We start from the raw sequence: 22,596 nt of genomic DNA on the forward strand, positions 1-22,596 counted from the left end.
TCTAAAAGTTTGGGGATGCGATGCTTATGTCAAGAAACTTCAACCTGAAAAGCTCGAACCCAAGTCGGAAAAATGCGTCTTCATAGGATACCCTAAGGAAACTATTGGGTATACCTTCTACCTCAGATCTGAAGGCAAGATCTTCGTTGCCAAGAACGGGTCCTTTCTAGAGAAGGAGTTTCTCTCGAAAGAATTGAGTGGGAGGAAAGTGGAACTTGATGAGGTGATAGTCACCCCTTCCGTACCGGAAAGTAGCGCAGCGCGGGAAAATGTTCCTGTGGTGCCTACACCTACTGGGGAGGAAGTTAATGATGATGATCATGAAGCTTCGGATCAAGTTACTACTGAACCTCGTAGGTCCACAAGGACACGTTCCGCACCAGAGTGGTACGGCAACCCTGTCCTGGAAATCATGTTGTTAGACAACGGTGAACCTTCGAACTATGAAGAAGCGATGGCGGGCCCAGATTCCGACAAATGGCTAGAAGCCATGAAATCCGAGATAGGATCCATGTATGAAAACGAAGTATGGACTTTGACTGACTTGCCCGATGATCGGCGAGCCATAGAAAATAAATGGATCTTTAAGAAGAAGACAGACGCAGATGGTAATGTGACCATCTATAAGGCTCGACTTGTCGCTAAGGGTTATCGACAAGTTCAAGGGGTTGACTACGATGAGACTTTCTCACCCGTAGCGAAGCTGAAGTCCGTCCGAATCATGTTAGCAATTGCCGCATACTATGATTATGAGATATGGCAGATGGACGTCAAAACGGCATTCCTTAACGGCTTCCTTAAGGAAGAGTTGTATATGATGCAGCCAGAAGGTTTTGTCGATCCTAAGAATGCTAACAAAGTATGCAAGCTCCAGCGCTCAATCTATGGGCTGGTGCAAGCATCTCGGAGTTGGAACATTCGCTTTGATGAGATGATCAAAGCGTTTGGGTTTACACAGACTTATGGAGAAGCCTGTGTTTACAAGAAAGTGAGTGGGAGCTCTGTAGCATTTCTCATATTATATGTGGATGACATACTATTGATGGGAAATGATATAGAATTCTTGGAAAGTATAAAGGCCTATTTGAATAAGTGTTTTTCAATGAAGGACCTTGGAGAAGATGCTTATATATTAGGCATCAAGATCTATAGAGATAGATCAAGACGCCTCATTGGTCTTTCATAGAGTACATACCTTGACAAGATATTGAAGAAGTTCAATATGTATCAGTCCAAGAAGGGGTTCTTGCCTGTATTGCGAGGTGTGCAATTGAGCACGGCTCAATGCCCGACCACGGCAGAAGATAGAGAAAAGATGAGTGTCATCCCCTATGCCTCAGCCATAGGGTCTATTATGTATGCCATGCTGTGTACCAGACCTGATGTAAACCTTGCCGTAAGTTTGGTAGGAAGGTACCAAAGTAATCCCGGCATGGAACACTGGACAGCGGTCAAGAATATCCTGAAGTACCTGAAGAGGACTAAGGACATGTTTCTCGTTTATGGAGGTGATAAAGAGCTCGTAAAGGGTTACGTCGATGCTAGCTTCGACACAGATCTGGATGACTCGAAGTCACAAACCGGATACGTATATATTTTGAATGGAGGAGCAGTAAGCTGGTGCAGTTGCAAGCAAAGCATCGTGGCGGGATCTACATGTGAAGCGGAGTACATGGCAGCCTCGGAGGCAGCACAGGAAGCAGTCTGGATGAAGGAGTTCATTACCGACCTAGGGGTGATTCCCAATGCGTCGGGCCCGATGACACTCTTCTGTGACAACACTGGAGCTATTGCCCTTGCGAAGGAGCCCAGGTTTCACAGGAAGACCAGGCATATCAAGCGTCGCTTCAACTCCATTCGTGAAAGTGTTCAAAATGGAGACATAGATATTTGTAAAGTACATACGGACCTGAATGTAGCAGATCCGTTGACTAAACCTCTCCCTAGAAGCAAAACATGATCAACACCAGGACGCAATGGGTGTTCGATTCATCACAATGTAACTAGATTATTGACTCTAGTGCAAGTGGGAGACTGTTGGAAATATGCCCTAGAGGCAATAATAAATGGTTATTATTATATTTCTTTGTTCATGATAATTGTCTATTGTTCATGCTATAATTGTGTTATCCGGAAATCGTAATACATGTGTGAATACATAGACCACAACGTGTCCCTAGTAAGCCTCTAGTTAACTAGCTCGTTGATCAACCGATAGTCATGGTTTCCTGACTATGGACATTGGATGTCATTGATAACGGGATCACATCATTAGGAGAATGATGTGATGGACAAGACCCAATACTAAGCATAGCATAAAAGATCGTGTAGTTTCGTTTGCTAGAGCTTTTCCAGTGTCAAGTATCTTTTCCTTAGACCATGAGATCGTGCAACTCCCGGATACCGTAGGAGTGCTTTGGGTGTGCCAAACGTCACAACGTAACTGGGTGACTATAAAGGTACACTACGGGTATCTCTGAAAGTGTCTGTTGGGTTGGCATGGATCGAGACTGGGATTTGTCACTCCGTGTGACGGAGAGGTATCTCTGGGCCCACTCGGTAATGCATCATCATAATGAGCTCAATGTGACTAAGGCGTTAGTCACGGGATCATGCATTGCGGTACGAGTAAAGAGACTTGCCGGTAACGAGATTGAACAAGGTATTGGGATACCGACGATCGAATCTCGGGCAAGTAACATACCGATTGACAAAGGGAATTGCATACGGGATTGATTGAATCCTCGACATCGTGGTTCATCCGATGAGATCATCGTGGAACATGTGGGAACCAACATGGGTATCCAGATCCCGCTATTGGTTATTGACCGGACAGGCGTCTCGGTCATGTCTGCATGTCTCCCGAACCCGTAGGGTCTACACACTTAAGGTTCGGTGACGCTAGGGTTGTAGAGATATGAGTATGCGGAAACCCGAAAGTTGTTCGGAGTCCCGGATGAGATCCCGGACGTCACGAGGAGTTCCGAGTATATATAGGAAGTCCAGTTTCGGCCACCGGGAAAGTTTCGGGGGTTACCGGTATTGTACCGGGACCACCGGAAGGGTCCCGGGGGTCCACCGGGTGGGGCCACCTATCCCGGAGGGCCCCGTGGGCTGAAGTGGGAAGGGAACTAGCCCCTAGTGGTCTGGGCGCCCCCCCATGGGCCTCCCCCTGTGCCTAGGGTTGGAAACCCTAGGGTGGGGGGCGCCCCACTTGCCTTGGGGGGCAAGGCACCCCCTTGGCCGCCGGCCCCCCATCTAGATGGGGTTTGGCCGCCCCCCCCCCTCCCAGGGGGGCCTATATAAAGGGGGGGAGGGAGGCCAGTAGCATAACATCCTTGGGCGCCTCCCTCCTCCCCTGCTACACCTCTCCCTCTCGCAGAAGCTCGGCGAAGCCCTGCCGAGACCCGCTACATCCACCACCACGCCGTCGTGCTGCTGGATCTCCATCAACCTCTCCTTCCCCTTGCTGGATCAAGAAGGAGGAGACGTCGCTGCACCGTACGTGTGTTGAACGCGGAGGTGCCGTCCGTTCGGCACTCGGTCATCGGTGATTTGAATCACGGCGAGTACGACTCCGTCAACAACGTTCATTGGAACGCTTCCGCTCGCGATCTACAAGGGTATGTAGATGCACTCCTTTCCCCTCGTTGCTAGTATACTCCATAGATGGATCTTGGTGAGCGTAGGAAAATTTTAAAATTCTGCTACGATCCCCAACAGAAGCCGTCCGCACCATCCCAGCTGGCTTCGCGGTCAAGTTCATCAAGGGTCTCGTGAGCCGTTTCGGGGTCCCCAACCGCATCATCACTGATAACGGCTCGCAGTTCACTAGTAATCTCTTCAGGACATATTGTGCTAACCTTGGAACGTAGATCTGCTACGCTTCAGTGGCGCACCCTCGGAGCAATGGACAGGCCAAACGCGCCAACGTAGAGGTCCAGAGGGGCCTCAAGACCAGGACCTTCAAGAAGAAGCTCGAGGCCTGCAGCAGGGGCTGGTATGACGAGCTCCAGTCCGTGCTGTGGTCCATCCGCACCACCGCCACCAAGCCAACGGGCGAGACCCCGTTCTTCCTCGTCTACGGAGCAGAAGCGGTCCTCCCTCACGAGGTCAAGCATCGCTCCACACGGGTCCTGGCGTTTGATGGAACGCAGCAGGATGCCACGCGGGGGATGGACCTCATGCTGGGGGAGGAACGCCACCGCGAAGCTGCACTGCGGGCGGCAAGGTATCAGCAGGCGCTGCGGCGGTACCACTGCCGCAACATTCACCCCAGGACGCTCCAGGTGGGTGACCTCGTCCTGAGGCGGGTCCTCTCCAGGGAAGGGCTACATAAGCTCTCGCCCATGTGGGAGGGCCCGTTCAAGGTCATCCATGTCACCAGGCCTGGCGCCGCGCGCCTGGAGACGCTGGATGGGGTACCCATCCAGAACGCCTGGAACATCCAACACCTCTGGAAGTTCTACCCATGAAGAAAGGCCCAGCGCCTGTGAAGAAGGCCCAGTGCCTGTGAAGGTCTCCGCTCGTGACACTCTCACATAATAATGAGTGGGGATGTACATGCCCCGGAGTCTCCGGAGTGCCGCCCTTGGGCCTCGGGGGCTCCCTCCCACGTCTTAGTGGCACCACTTAGCTCCGCGCTGGTGAGAAGACTTGAAGACTAGACTAGGTGCCGGACGCGGCTTTTCATTTGCTTTCCGTAGTTGGCTCGCCCCTCTTTAATTGAAGTTTGTTTCTGGTGTTCTCGGCTGATTTGGTTCCGTTGCCTTCTGCCTCTGTTTCCATTTTCGGCTTGGCATGTACTCTCTCTCGCATTCCTCGCGAGGGGGCTGGACAGGTGCCCTCGTGAACGTTTTTCCTTCCCTCGTGAGCGTTTTTTCTTGTTCTGCCTTTCGTCCGCTTTTCGCGAGGCACCCTCGTTCGAGCCCACAAGCTGGCGCACTTCTTCTAATCCGTGCCCCACGGGTACCGCGATACAAAGCGCGGGGTCAAGGCCAGCGGCGCCTACGACCAAGGCTCGGGAAAACGTTAAGCCTCCTGACGAGTTTTTTCTGCAGTTTCTAAGCGCCTACCAGGCCAAGGGGGCCGTGACGGGCACCAGGAAGCGAGCACCTCGTGGAGGGGAGACTGCCCCAAGCACGTCAAGCTAAGTTATCCTTACATGAAACAACGATGTTGCGACACAGCACAGGGACGATGAACATAGCATAATAACTGGGAAATCATAGTTTGTTGCACGCCCCTCCGGGGCCCCATACTGGTTTCTTTCTTAATACAGGAAGGAAAGGAAGAACAAGATAAAAGCGGTGGGTGCCCCTGTGGTGGACCGTGAAGGCGGGCACTTGGTGCTGACCCGAGCTCAGCCAGACCCCACCTCGTGCTTCACAAGGGCGCGACGATGAGACGACCCGCTGCCACCTTCGAAGCGGGCGCGGCGGCTGGTCGTAACCACCGCTGCTGGAGCTGTCACCAGGGGAAGAACCGCCGTAGCTGGACGAGACACGGTCGACGCCAAGGGCGGGTTCGCCCTCATCCTCATCACGACCATCGCCAAGGCCGAGCACCTCGTCGCCATCGTTGACCTCTGGGTAGCATCCGGCGCGGCGACCATCCTCCCCGAACGCCCTCACGTAGAGGGGCGCATCACCGTCGTACTTGAAATGAAGGGTGCACCGCCTGCCCAGGCCGCGCGCGCGGGAAAACATCTGCTAGCCGCGAGCCAGGGCTATGTTGCCCGCGATAGAAACCTCAACCGCGACCCAGGAAGCCCTGCTGCAGCAACCGTCCGCCTGCAGCCAGAGCCCGCCTGGACCTACGGCTGGTAGCTCGTCGATGAAGAAGCGCGGGAGCTGAAGCCAGTTGCCGGCCGGGTTCTCCGACCAGACGGCGGACTCCGTTAGCACCTCCGCCGAGTGGAAGCGCGGCCAGGGAGGCCGTGCGACCACGGCACGTCTCCCTTCATCAAACAGGGCTGCCGCAACCAGAGCGACCCCCGCCACACGAAGCAGCACCTCCGCGGCTGCGGGAGGCCGTGGCGGGGGTCGCGGTGTGCTTGCGGGGACGGCCACGTCCATGCTTGGGCATAGGAGAGTCGGGCCCTTCGCGGGGGGCCTTCCCCTTCTCCGCGGCGGAGAACCTCTTCGACGGCGCCATTGGTGTCGCTGCTGGCAATGGAGCAAAGGAGAGAAGCGAGCGAAATGTGAAGAGATGGGCGATGGGGGCTCTGCCCTCCTCCCCATTTATAGCAGGAGAAGGCCAACCAGCGCCCCCCACGATTACAGGTAATGATGGTTTTTCCTTGCATGTCGCAGGGACTTGTCAAGTCGGGCAGTTGCCGAGGCAGCGTGGGGAAGCAGAGACACCCACGTCCAATCAACTGACACGCGTCGACCAAGGCCGTAGGCTATTGGGGCCCGCGGCGCTCCGCACTTGCCCTTTGGTTTTGCCTCGAAGCCAAGCCCGAGCGCGCCTTCGTCCCGGGGGCTACTGTCGGTGTTCTCAGAACGGGGGTCCCCAGACTTGCCTGCCTGCGGCCCACGGCGTGGCTCTGCGAGCGGGACCGTATGGCCCATCTTCACCAACAAGCTTTCAAGACCCTCGCGAGGGGCCGAGCCTCGCGAGGCGGACGACACAAGACCTCCTCGGGAGCGGCCTCGCCAGGCTGGCTCGCGAGGGGCGGAGAGATCAAGGCAAGACCAAACCTCGCAAGGTTCCAGTGACGTAAGCCATGACGATCGAGACCAAGCGGGAACCAGCGCGCAAAGTGTCCTTGTTTCCTCTTTGGTGCTACGAAGGCAAGTGTAGGCGAGGAGTACCGAGGTGTCAAGCAAAGGTTTCCCTATCGGTGCAACAAGACCAAGACCAGTAGGACGGCAGGACGGAGGTCACCGTGGAGCCCAAGACGACGTCACCACCATAGCCTTTCGCGGGCGAAGACTACTTTTGTCGGGATATGCTGTACTACCTGTCCCCTTTCAAATTGGCCGTTGTGGGATCCCTTCCCACTCGATATTTGGGAAGAGGACCGGGGCCTCTATAAATAGGACTAGCCACCACCATAGGAGGGGACGGATTCCGATCATCCTCGCTCGCACAAGTTCGCCAAGCACAAGAACACCTCTCCTCAGGAGGCTGTTCTTCCCCTTGTACTGTTCATCCTTAGCCCAAGAGGCAATCCACCACCACCACACTGGAGTAGGGTATTACACCACAACGGTGGCCCGAACCAGTATAAATCTTGTGTCCCTTGTGCTGTGAGTTCGTCGAGCTAGCCTAGAGATCGTGAAGCGTGAGAGGGCGTGATCTGCGAGGGGGAGATCTGTGCGCGCACCCCAGAGTTCGAACCTTAAGGGTTTTGCCGGAACCCGAGATCTGACAAAACATACCACAAAACCTTTAAAAAGGCCCTGAGGTCCTCATGTATTCCGGTGTCTACACACCGTAAGGTGTTCAGCGTTGTGCCGATAAGGGCACGATGCTCCTCCATGATGGAGGAGCTCGCTAAAGCCACCTCCATCTCTTCGGGGAATCCCTTGTAAACCTGCCCTAGGGTAGGAGCGGTGGGCGGAAGCAGCTTGGACCCACCCCCCGTTAAGGTGGGGATGGAAGGCTTCGGCTGCCGTGATGGCGTCGAGACAGCGTGGGCCAAGGACTTGGGTTGGATCAGCATGCCTCCTTTGACCAAAGGGACTCCTTCCCCTTGGACCTTGGTCCTCGGCGGCCGAGGTTTGGACCTTGGCCATAGAAATTTTCATGTCGGCCCCCGTTTGTCAACGGAAGGGGCCTAGTGCAATGTCGCCTCCCCAAGCTCGTCGTGAGCAGGGAAGGGTATGATGTGCTCAGCCTTCTTTCTGCCATGAAAGGAAGAGGGATCCCATCCTCTGAGGTTTTGTCGCCGATGAAGATGCGCTGCGGGCTGTAAAAATAAGCAGCGTATCACATATCCAAAGACGTGTACATAAAATAGCGTTAAACACGTTCGGTTAAAAATACCTCCTGGGTGCCAGATTTGTCCTGACTTGCTGCAGGAGGTCGCCTTCTGAAGAATCAGAGAGCATAACCTAGGCGGAGGTGGTCCATTGGCCGAGCTGGTCGGCGGAGGCCTTCTGCAGCTTTCTATGGGCTCGAGGATGCTCCTCCTCTTCGGCGTCTTCTAACGCCGCCCTTTTCCTTTTTCGGGAAGGCACCCCCTCGTCCTCCTCTTCCTCCTCCTTCTCCTCTTCATCCTCGTGGATGGAGGAGGCATGGGTGTCTTTAGTTCTGGCCTCCGAGGGATCTCGGATGCGCAGACCGCCCCTCCCCTTCGGTCGCTTATGCTCCTTGACCGGGACCACATATGGTTTCTTGGCCAAGAGTGCCTCGAGCTGAGGAGATCGGACCTCTTCGGGAAGCGGCGCTAGGCACCTCATTTGTTGTACCTTTGGGCTACATTTCTAGGGAAGGAAGAATTGACTTGATCGATCCAATGAAGGGATTCAGAGGAATGGAAAAGACAAGCATAAATTATAGGTAGCGGTTACCTCATGGGCGTCGTGCTCGACATCAAGGCCATAGTCTGTCCCATGCATGGGTAACTTATCTTGGACAGGTTGAAGAGCACCGTCCACATCCCGGCCAGATCAATACGGAAGAAACATTGCACTATTGGCACGTCCTCGGGTGTGTAAACCCACATCAGGCTCGCCTGAAGCTAGAGTGGAAGGATGCGGCGCTGGAGCATGACGTCGACCACATCCACCAGCTTGATCTTCTTCTTGACAACCATTGACTGAATCCTCATCTACAGCAAGGGCACCTCCTTGGGGTTGCCCCAATCTAAACCTTTCCTCATCCAAGAGATGAGCCTCCTCGATGGACCGGCCGAGAACGCTGGCATCCCGGCCTGGCGTTCGGCGAGCGGTTCGGTGATGTATAACCACTTCTGCTGCCACTCTTTCATGGTCTCCACAAAGGTGCCTTCTAGCCAGGTCGCTTTATGGAGTTTGTTGTTCATAGCCCCATCGCACTCGGACAGTTCGGCACCGCTGCTCTTCGGCTTTATGCCGAATGTCTTCAACCACAGCACAAAGTGCGGCTCCACACAGAGGAAGGCCTCGCATACGATGATGAACGCCGCAAGCTGAAGAATGGAATTTGGGGCTAGATGGTGGAAATACAGCCCATAATAGAAGACCACCCCATGCACAAAGTGGTGCATGGGGAACCTGAGACCTCGAATGAGGTGGGGGACAAAAATTACCCTCACCCTGGATTGTGAGTAGGGGTATGCTAGTTGGGCTCTACGACCAGGCAGGCGGCGGCAGGGATGTACCTCGCAGTCCAAAGCTCCTAGATGACACCCTCTGTGACATTGGAGGCTGCCCACTTGCCCTTCAGGCTGGCGTTAGCCATCGCCGAAGAGCGGGCTGCGAGCACTGGAGAAGATTGGCGAAAGATTTGGGGATGGATCTTGGGCTCTAGAGAACTGGAGGCTGTGCACAATGGCGAAGGAATGGGAGCGTGGGGAAAGTGGTACTATTGCCCTTTTCTTTTATAGGTCTATGAAAGACCAAGGGTCCCTGTTACTGCGCCGGAAAAATCGCCATGTCCCAATGCTAGATGCCATTATGTGTGTGGGGTAAACAAAATCTTGATGATATCCCCGGAATACAAAGCATGATCTGTGCCTTGATGAAACATGCCAATGAGAGAACCGCCTCGGGCCGCGATTCCAGTAACGGTAACTGACTCATTTTGGTATGGGTGGTGAAGCTTCGATAAAGTTGTTGGGCCATAATTACTATTAACACATACACGGATGGCCTTCGAGGCTAAGTTATCTCAGTTCTTTGGACATCAGAAAACTTGGCAACATATGGTTGGTGGACTGTCCTTGTAAGGACAAGACCACTAAATGCTCTCACTGCGAAAGGATCCTGGGTTGTATGAAGAATTATCCGAAGAGGAGAACTCGCCTGTCAAGCCAAAGAGCCCAAGCCGAAGTCGTCCATCCGAGGAGATTGTCGTCCCCGGCTCAGAAGACAAGTTCAGGGGCTACTGACAGTGTCCTGGACTAGGGGGTACCAACCTAGTTGGACCACAGTCCATGGGCCAGGCTCATGGCCCACCAATCTCATAAGGAAGGATTTCGAAAGCCTCAAACTCTGGCGTGATCAAGGTGCACTCTACTGAAGACTTGGTGTGTACTTCAAGGGCTGGTCCAGCTGTTGGCGTGTGTATCCCTAGTTGGCAACTAACCATGTGTGACCCTAGGTACCCCCCGGCATCTATATAAGCCATGGGGTTTAGTTCGTAGAGACAGATTCACAACCACAATCACCTACATTAGGGTTAGAACAAATACTCGATCTTAATGTAGATCAAGCTTGTACTTGATACATCATCATCAATACAACCAAAGCAGGATGTAGGGTTTTACCTCTTTGAGAGGGCCCGAACCTGGGTAAATACAGTCTCCTAAGTCTCTTTTTATCCATCAATCCTAGATCCACAACTCGGGAACCCCTACCCGAGATCTGCTGGTTATAGTACTGACAAGGCAATAGCCTCATTTAAATCCTTACGGGTGACTGTGGTCACTCCCTCGGCCATGGGTAACTCCTCCTCCTTGGCCCGTCGTCAACCATACTCTTTAGGTGGCAAATCCCTTAAAAAGAGACGAGGCTATGATACCAATTGAAAGGATCGATATGGTTGACTAGAGGGGGTTGAATAGGCAACTACCAATTTTTAGCTCTTTTAATCAAATTAGGTTTACCAACAAATAGGTTGTCTAGATATGCAACTAGGTGAACAACCTATATGAGCAAGCAAGCAAAGGATACAACACAATATTTTCTTGCACAAGTGGAGTTGGTGAAGACGAGGATGTGTTACCGAAGTTCCTTCCCTTTAGGGGGAAGTACGTCGCCGTTGGAGCGATGTGGAGGCGCAATGCTCCCCAAGAAGCCACTAGGGACACCATATTCTCCTAATGCCCTCGCACAATGCAAGATGTTGTGATTCCACTAGTGGTGCCCTTGAAGGTGGTGTCTGAACCCTTACAAACAAGGTTGGGTCAATCTCCACAACTTAATTGGAGGCTCCCAACACCACCGCGAAGCTTCACCACAATGGATTGTAGCTCCGAGGTGACCTCTTCTGTCTTAGGGTGCCCAAACACCCAAGAGAACAAGATCCACAAGGGATAAGTGGGGGAATCAAATATCTCTGGTGGTACTATAGATCAGGGCCCTCTCCAGCAAACCCTAGAAAATCAACAAGATTTGATGGCTAGGGAGAGAGATCGGGCGAAAATGAGCTTAGGGGGGGGTAAAAGAGGTAGGTCTTCCGGGGGAAGAAGACCACCTTATATAGTGGGGGGACTAATCCAGCTGTTTTCTGCCCACAGACATGCACAAGTGATACTACCGCTCGAGGGGGTGGTACTACCGCTTGGTGCAGTGGTACTGGCTGACGCGTGCTAGTGGGCGAGCCAAGGCGCGGTAGTTCCGCTGAAGTGGTACTACCAGCCCTACGAGCGGTACTACCACTACATACTGCGCAACACGGTGGAGCCGCAGTAGTGGAGACGGGTAGGGCAGAAGTACCTCTTGGAGTAGTACTACTGCTATCTACATCCGCTCTACTACCGTGTATACGAACACGAGTTTCCTGAGGCATTAAATGCCTTGTGGTAGTGCCAGCAATAGTAGGAGGTGCAATACCGCACTAAGCAGTACTACCACTTAAGGCGGTACAGCTGCGCTTTGCCTCCACCCTACCATCGTGAGAACAGGGAGGACAACATAAGCAAAAACCCAAGCAGTGGACTGCGGTAGTACCGCATGAAGCGGTACTACCGCTTCCCGAGCGGTACTACCGCTTGGGAACCTCAAGAAAGCCCAAGTAGAGAACACAGAGGAAATCTAACTTGCCAGGAAGGAAAAGAGGGTGCAAATGAAATGTGTACGTGTTGATTCCACCCTAACATTTCCACTGCGGATCCCCTCTTAACATCTTTAGATTTAATACCTTCCTTTTTCATAGATTTCTTGGCTTCTGCATATCTTCTGGACTGAGGAATAGAATACCTCTTTTCTTCGAAGTTGTCTTAGGAGGTTGTCCAGGAAGTGTCCAATCATTGGCATTTTTCAATAAGTTATTCAATAATTCCTGAGCATGTTCAACTGTTATTTCCCTGAAAACTCAACCAGCACAACTATATAGGTAGTCCCTAGAAGCATCGTTAGTCCACTATAAAAGATATCAAGTATTTCATTCTTCTTAAGATGATTATCAGATAGAACATTTAATAATTGGAGAAGGCTCCCCTAAGCTATATATTCCCTCAAGTTGCACAAAGTTATATATTTCCTGTAAGGCGGCTTGTTTCTTATGAGGAGAAATTTCATTAAACCATACTTTAGCATCACCCTTTAATGAGAAAGGAAACAATTTAAGAATATACTAGTAGCGAATCTTTTCATCTTGAGAAAATAGGGTGGCAATTTCATTTAGTTTAGTAAGATGTGCATCAATAGTTTTAGATTCATGGCAATGAAAAGGATCAGATTCTACCAAAGTAATAAGTTCAGGATCAATGAACAATTCCTAATCCTTATCGATATTAAAAATAGGAGAGGTTGCAAACTTAGGATCATATTTCATCATCTGGTTCATAGCTTTTTCTTTTAGCATGTCCATTAAACCTTTAAGATCCTCCCTATTCTCACAGACAAGAAATTCTTTAGCAATGTCATCATTAAGAGTGTAACCTCCAGGCACATGTAACATTTTGGTTCTAGCAGGAGTACTAGGTGTAGCAGGTGATTCATAATTTTCATAAATTAAAATTCTTTAGCTTTAGCAATGTGAGCATCGAGAAATTCACCAAGTGGCACAGATTCAATAAGCAAAGTAGAAGCATCATCATGAGTATCATCAATAGTAGAAGCAGTGTTTATTACTTGTGACATATCAGATTGGATAACGGGTGGTGGTGTCACAAGTTGACTTAAAACAGACAGTGAATCAAGTGTAGAGCTAGTTGGTAGTTCCTTACCTCCCCTCGTCTTAGAGGGCATGATCTTCGTCTTAGAACTCAGATTCTTCACAGTGAATATAAATTGCAGTAAATATTAATAGAGTTAGGCTCCCCGGCAACAGCGAAAATGGTCTTGATGACCCTCAAGTATAGGGTATCGCAACAGTCTTCGAGGGTTGTTTTTCACCCAAGTTTATCGATTCGACACAAGGGGAGTGAAAGAATATTTATAAGCCATAGAAGTTGATTTATCAATTCAACCACATCTGAGAAGTTGTTTCTCTACAGCAAAGTATTAGTACCACAGTAATACGATAGTTTTGATAGCAACGGTAATAGTAGCAATAGTAACAGTAACAGTGGCAGTAGTAGTTTTGTAGTAATTGGAACAGCAACAGCAGTAGTAGTAACTTATCAAAGACAATATGAGCAAAGCGTAGGCATGGAGTAGAAATGGATATTTGGATGGAATTTGTCATGTAACAGTCACAACCTAGAGCGGTGCACAATAGCTCCAATTCATCACTCATATGTAGGCATGTATTCCATATATACCCATATGTGCTTATAATAATAACTTGTATAACATCTTTTGTCCTACCCTCCCATGGCAGCGGAGTCCTAATGGGAATCTGAGGGTAATTAAGCCGCTCCTTTTAATAGAGAACCAGACCAAATCATTAACACTTAAATTACCATGATCCCCGGAGAGTATCCCGATTATTGTCACCGTGGGGTCTATGGTTCAGAACAATAACAGGTGCATATAACTTGGATATAGGATCATGAACTCAAATATATTCATGAAAACATAATAGGTTCAGATTTGAAATCATGGCACTCGGGCCCTAGTGACAAGCATTAAGCATAGAAAAGTCATAGCAACATCAATCTCAGAACATAGTGGATACTAGGGATCAAGCCCTAACAAATTGGCTCGATTACATGACAAATTTCATCCATCTCCATCAACCTCCAGTATGCCTATGATGAAATTACTCATTCCCGGTGGTGAGCATCATGAGGTTGTTGACGAAGAAGGGTTGTTGATGACGACGGTGATGAATTGCCCCTCTGGAGCCTCGAACGGACTCCAGATCAGGCCTCCCGATGAAGAACAGGAGGTGGCGGCAGCTTGGTATACGTGATGAAACTTCCTATCTTATTTTTTTTCTCGGGAATATGAAACTTATAGGACTAGAATTAGGTCAGGTGGCCGCACCTGGGCCCCACAAGGCAGCAGGGTGCACCCTGGGGGTAGGCGCGCCCCCTGCCTTGTGGGTAGCTGGTGGCCCCCCTCTGGTAGGTGTTTGCTCTAGTATTTTTTATATATTCAAAAGAATCTCCGTCAAGTTTCGTCCAATTCGAAGAACTTTTATTTCTGTACAAAAAACAACACCAAGGTAGTTCTGCTGAAAAGAACATTAGTCCAGGTTAGTTCCATTCAAATCTTGCAAATTAGAGTCCAAAACAAAAGCAAAAGTTTTTGGAAAACTAGATATGTTGGAGACATATTAGTGCGATGCAGAGGGGCTCCACGAAGCGAGGCAAGGGCTCCTATTCATGGCCAAGGGGAAAAGAGCGAGTTGGGAGGCAGGGGAGGAAGAGAGCAATGTAACGACCGAACCTGATAAGATTCGAGTCTCTGTGCACACTATGCTAGTCCCTGGATCAATAGCTAGCACACAGGTATAAGATGTAATATCAAAATAAAACGCATGTCATAATATTACATCGTAGATCCAGAATATAATATAGTACATACCTGCGTAGCTCAAGGCTAGCATACAAACAAAATTCAGCAGAAAAGCAAATAAAATCTCCATGAAGTCCATCAACACCACAGGCAAATGTCGAGTATAGACATCGTAACCCTACATCATATCACTCACTCGTCGTATAAAATCTGCAACATGAAATGTTGCCGCCATGAAGGGTCAATACTTTGAATGTATTGGCAAGTCACACAAGAATTATATAACATACCTACATCTATATGCAAGGTAAATCAAGAGGATAATGTAGTGGTTATTTTGCAGAAAAGCTAAATTTTTTCTGATAACTACATAATATAATAGCCAAATTTTAATTATGTCTTGCCTAATCCAATTCCAATCTATCCCCCATTATTAAGTTTCCCACACAATTTTTATTAAGGTATCATCTGTCAAGATCATCCAACAACTGTAATGGTCTAGCTGCTCAAATTTGTCCATAAGCGGGGACACGGCTAATCATGATTAGTTTATACACTCTGCAGAGGTCTGTACACTTTACCCACTAGACTCAACCCGAATATTGAGAAAAAGTCTTTTAGAAGCAGTCGCCTAGTCCCACAGGAGGCCTATCCCAACTATCATAACTACATCTACTGGCACATCCGCGTAAGGTCTCCACAACTGGTCAACTAAGCCAGAGCCCAGATAGCCAGTGGTTGTACATGGAAGCTACTAGTCACTAAGTCTGTCTGATCTTTTTGAGCCTGGACGGCACCCACTTACATTCAGAGGGTATAAACCATGATATTCTTGAACCCACCCAGCAAAACCATTCGGGCGCACTTAGCCATGGTGCATGTCCTTAGAAAAGGAACAAGAAATTCCATGATGCAACCCTCTCCGTCCAGAGGTGAATTATATATTATGTTTCTGTTCAAGTTATATTATATATAGTCCTCACATAATCTCGATGAATACACGAACCAATCCCCGTCTACATAACATAGCATAGCAAGAATAGACTACCACGATCTACAATAAGGCCATACTAACTACATCTCAATAGCAATAGCATACTATCATAATATTCCTACACATGCATAATATAGTAATGTGATATATATAACTACATGCATAGAAAAAATAATAGGTTGAAGGATGCTCAGGGAGTAACTTGCCTGGTACGTTTGATGAAGTTCGTCGCACTCACAATTCCTGATAATTCTACTCATCACACTCTAAGCAATCTATCGCAAGGAAAGAATCCAAATCAATAACCATGCCATATAGAAGAACCAAAAGAACAACAAAACAAATATGGCAAGGTTTTTCAGGAACAACAACATAAATAGGCTTAATATATAATGTAGGTTTTTAAGGTGCTACAAGGTGACATGTGAAGGAATCAACTCCAAAGAGTTAATGGACAACAGAATATTGCTTTACAAGCTTATATTTGATATAATATGGATCGGAGTCAAAGTGATGGGAAAACGGCATATAAGTGGTGTAATAGATTGCATTTGACATAAGGGTTTATTTGCAAAATAATTGATTCAAAAAGGAACACTACAACCCGGGTTATAGTGAAATGAAGTTTGAATAGAAATTGAATTGAACATAGATAAAAAATATTTGAATGTTTAGTGTACATGATATGATCAACAAGTATTTGGTGCAAGTGTTGATGCGGCTTGAAGCTACGTCGGTATTTCCTTAAAGAGAAAGGGATGATGCAGCATAGCAGCGATAGGTATTTCCCTCAGTGATGAAACCAAGGTTATCGAACCAGTAGGAAAGCCAAGCAACACAACGTAAACAACATCTGCACATAAATAATAACTACTCGCAACCCGATGTGTAAAAGGGGTTGTCAATCCCTTTCGGGTAGCGGCGCCCAAAGATAGGCAAACGGACGTGAGGAAATTGTAGTAGATTGATAGATCGAACGCCAAACAAAATAAATAAGAATAAATTGTAGCAAGGTATTTTTGTTTTTTTGGTTTAATAGATCTGAAAATAAAAGGAAAAGGAAATAGATCGCAAAGCCAAATAATATGAGAAAGAGATCCGGGGGCTGTAGGTTTCACTAGTGGCTTCTCTCAAGAAAAATAGCGAACGGTGGGTAAACAAATTACTGTTGGGCGATTGATAGAACTTCAAATAATCATGACGATATCCAGGCATTGATCATTATATAGGCATCACGTCCAAGATTAGTAGACCGACTCCTGCCTGCATCTACTACTATTACTCCACACATCGACCGCTATCCAGCATGCATCTAGTGTATTAAGTTCATGGAGAAACGGAGTAATGCAATAAGAACGATGACATGATGTAGACAAGATCTATTTATGTAGAAATAGACCCCATCGTTTTATCCTTAGTAGCAATGATACATACGTGTCGATTCCCCTTCTGTCACTGGGACCAAGCACCGTAAGATCGAACCCACTACAAAGCACATCTTCCCATTGCAATATAAATAGATCAAGTTGGCCAAACCAAACCCAAATATCAGAGAAGAAATACAAGGCTATAAGCAATCATGCATATAAGAGATCAAAGAAACTCAAATAACTTTCATGGATATAGAAAGATATAACCAATCATAAACTCAAAGTTCATCAGGTCCCAACAAACACACCGCAAAAAGAGTTACATCATATGGATCTCTAAGAGACCATTGTATTGAGAATCCAGCAAGAGAGAGGAAGCCATCTAACTACTAACTATGGACCCATAGGTCTACAAAGAACTACTCACGCATCATCGGAGAGGCACCAATGAAAGTGGTGAACCCCTCCGTGATGGTGTCTTGATTGGATCTGGTGGTCTGGACTCTGCGGCGGCTGGAATTGATTTTCGTCGACTCCCCTAGGGTTTCTAGAATATTGGGGTATTTATAGCGCAAAGAGGCGGTCCGGGGGGCACCCGAGGTGGGCACAACCCACCAGGGCGCGCCTGGGAGGGCGCGCCTGGGCCTCCTGGCGCGCCCTGGTGGGTTGTGCTCCCCTCAGAGCACCCCCAGGCGCTGCCTTGGCCCAATGGGTGTCTTCTGGTCCATAAAAAATCTCCGTGAAGTTTCGTTACATTTGAACTCCGTTTGGTATTGATTTCCTGCGATGTAAAAAACATGCACAAAACAGCAACTGGCACTTGCCACTATGGCAATAGGTTAGTACCAAAAAATGATTTAAAATGACTATAAAATGATTATAAAACATTCAGGATTGATAATATAACAGTATGGAACAATAAAAAATTATAGATACGTTGGAGACATATCAAGTGTTCAAACGCAAAAGGAAACAATTGAACAGGTGTCGCGGTTCACCGATATGATCAAGTTAAGCTTTGCATTCAAAATTGAATTAATCAAATTTGAAAAATTTGAAAGTTAAAAATTATGAATTCAGTGGCAAAGTAGTTTTAGAAGTGTCACTTTGAAAAAAGTTTCACCTCAATCGGAGCTAAGGTTGAAGAGATATGATAGGTTGAACATATGGGTCTGTAAAAATACACGAACATTTTCGGCTGGGAAAAATTATACGAACTAGGATGACACGTGGTAGCAGGGCATTCGCCGATACCGGTTCGGGCCAGGATTGAACAAGGAGCGTTGGATTAAGTGGCAATCCACGATTGATGTTCTTTCGGAGCTTAGGGTTTCGGTCCAAGGAGAATTCCTCACCAGAATATTTGCCGGAGAAGAACATGGCGGTGGTGCGGCTGTGGTTGAGGATGGCATAACTCCAGTGGTCCATGAGGCTCAGGAATCACACTGAAGGACGCGTATCACCATGGTGAACTCAAAGGACTCTATGGAGTGCTCCCGTGTGTCTTGTAGTGACGAGGGCATGCGGCTGGATTTGGGATGGTCGCCATGAGCTTCGGGAGGAGGGGAGGCGTTCGAAACAGAGGTATTCTGAGAATAAAATAAGGTGAAGGAGGTGTGTCAGGTTGTTGTGAATACAGAGGAAGGCTCAGCGAGGATCGAGGCTTACCGAGGCGGCAGAATTTCTCGTCGGCGCTGCTCAAGCGGGCGGAGCTCACCGGGGTCGCTGCGCTCGATTGCAAGCTCGGTCCCGCGAGGCAAGGAGGGGAATTGAAGGACAGGATCTAGAGGAGTTGATCTGTGTCCACGGTTTCAATCGAGAGGGTTAGGGATCACGCGATCTGTGTGTGGTTGTTTCGGCCGTGGCGGCGCTGTCGTGCTGCAGAGGGAGACCGACTCAGGAAGGAAGAAGGAGGCGATGGGGTCCGCGCGTCAGTCGAACAGGGAGGAGGAGAGAGGCTGGCAGGTGGTCCTAAAGCTGCTGACGCGGGTGGCATCGGCCGGATGGCTTGCTGGGCTGGGCCTAGCGCTGATGCTGCTGCTGGGCTCGGATAGAAATAGGTTTAAGGTTTTAGTCCATTTTTTACAGAAATGATTTTGGCTCCAAACATGATCCAAATCATTTTCCAAAAAAATTAGCAGAACATCCAAAAAATGTATAGTCACATATAGCTTAGTGAACATTTTCTAGTGCAAAATAATTATATAAAATACATATACTATTTTCATAAACTTTACTTTGACACTTATAAAATGTTCCATCAAATATTTTTGAACTCCAGAGAAAATATGCGAATAACATTTAAAACATTTCCAACTCTTTTATATTGAAGGAGTCCTATTACCTTCTGTCACTTAATCTAGTTTCCTTGGATTTGTTTTAAATTTTGAAAATCCAAAAGGAAGAATATTTGTTTACTTTCCAATTTAATTACTGAGGAAGTCATGTCATCCTCTCTCATTTTTGAATTGGAATTACTCTGAATATTCTCAAACCCAAAATATGATCCAAATGAATAATTGGGAAAGTCCTTTTATTCTCTCTCGATATTCAGTAACTCCAAAAGTTTCAAATCCTAGTCAAAATTTTACTAACGACAAGCAACACAAGCAAGTTTTGATTTAATTCTATTTAAATAATTAACATTCCAAAATTTAAAATCTTGGGATGTTACAAGGAAGGAGAAAGGAGGGAGAAGGAGAGGGGATGGGTGCTCGAGGGGTTCGTAGACATCGGTGAGACGGGGCTCCGACGGTCCTAGTGGCGGTGTGAGGACTTTCGTGGCTCGCATGCACAGGAGCTGTGAGCTCCTCTCACTAGGGTCTCGCGCGGCTCTCCTCGGCAGCGAACGCAAAGAGATAGGAGGAGGCACTAGACCTACTAGTCATGATGGCGGCAGTGGATTGGAGGAGGCTTGTAGGAGAGGGTGAGATCGGGCGAGCGGCGCCGGAAGGCTCGATTTGCAAAACAAGGACGTGAGTGGCTATGAGGTGGTGAATCCAATGAGGGGAAGATAAGTAGTGGCGGGGATGGGACAGATCTCCTAGAGTTTAGGGTTGTCCAAAACTAGGTCTAGATTTGTTGCTATTTATAGGTAGTAGGGAGTTGGGGAGTTTCTAGACACTCCAATTTCAATCGGACGGATCCGGGTCAATGGGGAGGTCTATTGAAGAAATGAAAGATGTTTGGGGTAGTTTGGGGTTGTTAATCCGGAACTTTCGGGTGATTCAGTTGGGGAAAGTTTTGGGGCTATGCTGCAAGGGTGTCTCGGAAAGGTCAATGAAGACAAAGGGAGAAGCGAAAACTAAGAACACTACGAGTTTTAGAAAAACATCTGGATAACTCTGGTACGACGGCAACGGACTGTCGATGCAGCGTGGATGATGCCATGATGAATGCACCGAACAAATAATTACCGTGATATATTAAATATACTACGCCAAAGAATCTGGAGAAGTGGTCTTGGGTTGTCACAACACTTCCCTAGTTACAAGAGATCTCGCCACAAGATCTTGGGAATGAAAAGGATGAAGAGGTAAAACTAAGTTGCTTCTTTGACAAAAGAGTGAGACCAAAGAACCTTAGAGGTTGAGAACTTGAAAGAAGGTACAATGGACACAAATGAAGTTGAAAACACTCTGGTAGAAAAGAGGAACAAGGAACACTACGAGAAGCTTGGAGGTTGCAAAGACATGAATCAAGAACTCAAGGGACAAGAAAGAATTTCAAACCACACTCCGGTTGAAAAGAAAATCAAGGAATAGAACATGACCTTGATAAGACGAGATGGTACCTCGAACAACGCAGCAACACAAAGCCTCTGGAACAAAGGAAAGATAGCTAGATAGTTGGAATGAAAAGAACGGAGAAGAAAACAACATCTTCTACCACAAGGGACTTAGAAGAGAAATTTTACAAGGAAGGCTTGAAAAGAGTAGCTTCAAAGGGACTTATGGAAAACTTCTCAAAATTTTGAGGTTAAAACCTGCCATCAAAGAAAAAATGATTTCTAGAGAGCAACAAAGAGATGCAAAACTTCTTTCACCGAGAGGATAAATAAAACTTGGATCATCCATAAGAACCACAAATAGCAACAATCCTTATGATAGGCTTTAGGTGAAATCTAACCTAAGATATCCAATGAACAAATTGATGGGTTGGAAAAATCTCCTGAACGAAGAGAAGATGTCAAGAATGAGATCTTTTCTTCATGTCTCCTCATGAATCAAGAATGATATAACACAACCTCAAAAGATAAGGGAGAATTAATTTTCACTTTGGAATGCAATATGAAGAATGCTTTAGCTCCTAAACCAAAACATGTGCTCAACAACATGTATCTTTTAGGAGTATAACTTGATGGAATCTCAACTTCAAGAAAGAATCTTGCAGAGCACTTCGAGAATGACAGAAGACCTTGACGAACCACCTTGAAGATCCTCCTGGAAGAACTCTGGAGAGAAAAGGATGATCAAAAAGAAATTACGGTTTGAAATAACAAATTTTAAGCCTGGCAATGATTTCCCTTCGAACACCTTTGACAGCAAAATAAACGAATCTTTGTGATGAGATAACCGAGAAAACTTGGAACTCCGAAAAACAAAGATGCAACACTTTGAACTGATAATTTATTCATCATGAGCAAACTCCGGAAGAAGGAATTAAATCACCTCGCTGAAACAATAATAAGAATTATGGACATGATCCTTGGAAGAAGATTGAGATACATGAGACAAACGAGAATAAGAATTACGAACATACATACCATAATTCTTATCCTTGAAAGATTAAAGAGATACATTACAAACTTGGAGAAGTCTTCAACGAATCATCAGGAAGAATTTGAGAACAAAATAAGATACTTCGAAACGGTGGGGATACATGAGAACGAAGAAATCATGATCCAACAAGGAGAATACTTGAACGAAGCACCAGAAGAATTAGGAGATGAACGAGGAAACATCAATGTTAAGAAGAATTGGAGAGTGAAAGATGAAAGCTGGGAATGAAGAATTCTTCTAAAATGATGGTCTTCATAGAATCAAAACGAAAACAACTCATGAAAAGGATTTGGGATACGGCATGGGCAAGATAAGACTTCTTGCAACCCGGAACACACTTGAGAGGGTAGCATCAAGCTTCAACCCCGAATCTTCAAGAGAATGGACTAAGATTTAGAGGAGAACTCATCTTCGGTCTTCAAAGCTAAAAATGACAACAATAAACACCACCAAGAATTACTGAGACACTCGAGAACAATGAAAAATAGAAAGTTTGAGCCAAAGATGAAGAGAATTCTTAAGCGATCTTGGAAAAGGCGTATGACTGGTCGAATCCATTCTTACATCACAACTGGAAAAAAATTTGACAAAAATCTCCAAGAGAAGATTACAAAAGTCGGGTAAGGTCCTAGAGAAAACCTGTGGGTTATGGACCCACTCAAAAGAAATACTGTTGAAATGATTGCATAGAAATAGAGGTTGCACCGAGATGAATTGAAATACTTGAA

At 47.3% G+C, this 22,596-nt stretch overlaps 1 long non-coding RNA gene across 1 annotated transcript; it reads right to left on the reverse strand.

Annotated features, from left to right (window-relative positions):
- Window positions 1-17,773: 17,773 nt before the first annotated feature.
- Window positions 17,774-19,028, reverse strand: LOC120962881 (uncharacterized). The gene is made up of 3 exons (XR_005754138.3): window positions 18,756-19,028; window positions 18,443-18,676; window positions 17,774-17,913 (listed from the first exon to the last, which is right to left on the reverse strand). It is a non-coding gene; the product is annotated as an uncharacterized lncRNA (long non-coding RNA).
- Window positions 19,029-22,596: the final 3,568 nt, after the last annotated feature.

This window comes from Aegilops tauschii, chromosome 4 (genome assembly GCF_002575655.3).
Source record: "Aegilops tauschii subsp. strangulata cultivar AL8/78 chromosome 4, Aet v6.0, whole genome shotgun sequence".
Classification (NCBI taxonomy): domain Eukaryota; kingdom Viridiplantae; phylum Streptophyta; class Magnoliopsida; order Poales; family Poaceae; genus Aegilops; species Aegilops tauschii.